Source organism: Taudactylus pleione, unplaced genomic scaffold, assembly GCF_031769625.1.
Source record: "Taudactylus pleione unplaced genomic scaffold, aTauple2 ptg000550l, whole genome shotgun sequence".
Lineage (NCBI taxonomy): Eukaryota > Metazoa > Chordata > Amphibia > Anura > Myobatrachidae > Taudactylus > Taudactylus pleione.
Genome location: NW_028284952.1, coordinates 3955001 through 3957500, shown reverse-complemented (window position 1 = coordinate 3957500; position 2500 = coordinate 3955001). Strand labels below are relative to the sequence as shown.

Genomic DNA, 2500 nt, shown 5'->3' with positions numbered 1-2500 from the left:
AGGCCCAACACTGCATAGCTTCCAAGATCAGATGAGATTGGGCATGTCCAGTGTGGTTTGGCTTTAGGTGCTCAAAAACATTAACTTTAGACATCTTTTACTTCTTAACTCAAGTAAATTCATTGATAAGTTGAAAAAATTAAATGTAAAATGTAATAGAAAATAATGTTATGGCAGTATAAAATTACCTACAGCACCTGGTATTCCCAGGTGGTCTCCCATTCAAGTACTAACCAGGCCCAACACTGCATAGCTTCCAAGATCAGACGAGATTGGGCATGTCCAGTGTGGTTTGGCTGTAGGCGCTAAAAAACATTAACTTTTTTACTTTAGACCTCTTTTACTTCATAACTCAAGTAAATTCATTGATAATTTGAAAAAATGTAATGTAAAATGTAATAGAAAAGAATGTTATGGCTATATAAAATTACCTACAGCACCTGGTATTCCCAGGTGGCCTCCCATTCAAGTATTAACCAGGCCCACCACTGCATAGCTTCCAAGATCAGACGAGATTGGGCATGTCCAGTGTGGTTTGGCTGTAGGCACTAAAAAACATTGACTTTAGACCTCTTTTACTTCTTAACTCAAGTAAATTCATTGATAAGTTGAAAAAATGTAATGTAAAATGTAATAGAAAAGAAAGTTATGGCTATATAAAATTACCTACAGCACCTGGTATTCCCAGGTGGTCTCCCATCCAAGTACTAACCAGGCCCAACACTGCATAGCCTCCAAGATCAGACGAGATTGGGCATGTCCAGTGTGGTTTGGCTGTAGGTACTCAAAAGCATTAACTTTAGACCTCTTTTACTTCTTTACTCAAGTAAATTCATTGATAAGTTGAAAAAATTAAATGTAAAATGTAATAGAAAAGAATGTTATGGCTGCATAAAATTACCTACAGCACCTGGAATTCCCAGGTGGTCTCCCATCCAAGTACTAACCAGGCCCAACACTGCATAGTTTCCAAGATCAGACGAGATTGGGCATGTCCAGTGTGGTTTGGCTGTAGGTGATCAAAAACATTAACTTTAGACCTCTATTACTTCTTAACTCAAGTAAATTCATTGATAAGTTGAAAAAATTAAATGTAAAATGTAATAGAAAAGAATGTTATGGCAGTATAAAATTACCTACTGCACCTGGTTTTCCCAGGTGGTCTCCCATCCAAGTAATGACCAGGCCCAACACTGCATAGCTACCAAGATCAGACAAGATTGGGCATATCCAGTGTGGATTGGCTGTAGGTGCTCAAAAGCATTAACTTTAGACCTCTATTACTTCTTAACTCAAGGAAATTCATTGATAAGTTGAAAAAATTAAATGTAAAATGTAATAGAAAAGAATGTTATGGCAGTATAAAATTACCTACAGCACCTGGTATTCCCAGGTGGTCTCCCATCCAAGTACTAACCAGGCCCAACACTGCATAGCTTCCAAGATCAGACGAGATTGGGCATGTCCACTGTGGTTTGGCTGTAGGTGCTCAAAAACATTAACTTTAGACCTCTATTACTTCTTAACTCAAGTAAATTCATTGATAAGTTGAAAAAATTAAATGTAAAATGTAATAGAAAAGACTGTTATGGCAGTATAAAATTACCTACAGCAACTGGTATTCCCAGGTGTTCTCCCATCCAAGTACTAACCAGGCACAACACTGCATAGCTTCCAAGATCAGACGAGATTGGGCATGTCCAGTGTGGTTTGACTGTAGGTGCTCAAAAACATTAACTTTAGACATCTTTTACTTCTTAACTCAAGTAAATTCATTGATAAGTTGAAAAAATTTAATGTAAAATTTAATAGAAAAGAATGTTATGGCAGTATAAAATTACCTACAGCACCTGGTATTCCCAGGTGGTCTCCCATTCAATTACTAACCAGGCCCAACACTGCATAGCTTCCAAGATCAGACGAGATTGGGCATGTCCAGTGTGGTTTGGCTGTAGGCACTAAAAAACATTAACTTTAGACCTCTTTTACTTCTTATCTCAAGTAAATTCATTGATAAATTGAAAAAATGTAATGTAAAATGTAATAGAAAAGAAAGGTATGGCTATATAAAATTACCTACAGCACCTGGTATTCCCAGGTGGTCTCCCGTCCAAGTACTAACCAGGCCCAACACTGCATAGCCTCCAAGAGCAGACGAGATTGGGCATGTCCAGTGTGGTTTGGCTGTAGGTGCTCAAAAACATTAACTTTAGACCTCTTTTACTTCTTAACTCAAGTAAATTCAATGATAAGTTGAAAAATTAAATGTAAAATGTAATAGAAAAGAATGTTATGGCAGTATAAAATTACCTACAGCTCATGGTATTCCCAGGTGGTCTCCCATCCAAGTACTAACCAGGCCCAACACTGCATAGCTTCCAAGATCAGACGAGATTGGGCATGTCCACTGTGGTTTGGCTGTAGGTGCTCAAAAACATTAACTTTAGACCTCTATTACTTCTTAACTCAAGTAAATTCATTGATAAGTTGAAAAAATAAA

General features: G+C 37.3%; 1 non-coding gene and 10 pseudogenes across 1 annotated transcript; all 11 read right to left on the bottom strand.

Annotated features, from left to right (window-relative positions):
• Positions 1 to 69, bottom strand: part of LOC148498549 (5S ribosomal RNA) — a 119-nt pseudogene extending 50 nt beyond the window's left edge.
• Positions 70 to 185: 116 nt separating this feature from the next.
• Positions 186 to 304, bottom strand: LOC148498548 (5S ribosomal RNA; annotated as a pseudogene).
• A 124-nt stretch (positions 305 to 428) lies between these two features.
• LOC148498547 (5S ribosomal RNA) lies at positions 429 to 547 on the bottom strand (annotated as a pseudogene).
• A 116-nt stretch (positions 548 to 663) lies between these two features.
• On the bottom strand, positions 664 to 782 carry LOC148498546 (5S ribosomal RNA; annotated as a pseudogene).
• A 116-nt stretch (positions 783 to 898) lies between these two features.
• On the bottom strand, positions 899 to 1017 carry LOC148498545 (5S ribosomal RNA). Its single transcript, XR_015870475.1, has one exon. It is a non-coding gene; the product is annotated as a 5S ribosomal RNA (ribosomal RNA).
• Positions 1018 to 1133: 116 nt separating this feature from the next.
• Positions 1134 to 1252, bottom strand: LOC148498544 (5S ribosomal RNA; annotated as a pseudogene).
• Positions 1253 to 1368: 116 nt separating this feature from the next.
• Positions 1369 to 1487, bottom strand: LOC148498543 (5S ribosomal RNA; annotated as a pseudogene).
• A 116-nt stretch (positions 1488 to 1603) lies between these two features.
• LOC148498542 (5S ribosomal RNA) lies at positions 1604 to 1722 on the bottom strand (annotated as a pseudogene).
• Positions 1723 to 1838: 116 nt separating this feature from the next.
• Positions 1839 to 1957, bottom strand: LOC148498541 (5S ribosomal RNA; annotated as a pseudogene).
• Positions 1958 to 2073: 116 nt separating this feature from the next.
• Positions 2074 to 2192, bottom strand: LOC148498540 (5S ribosomal RNA; annotated as a pseudogene).
• A 115-nt stretch (positions 2193 to 2307) lies between these two features.
• LOC148498539 (5S ribosomal RNA) lies at positions 2308 to 2426 on the bottom strand (annotated as a pseudogene).
• Positions 2427 to 2500: the final 74 nt, after the last annotated feature.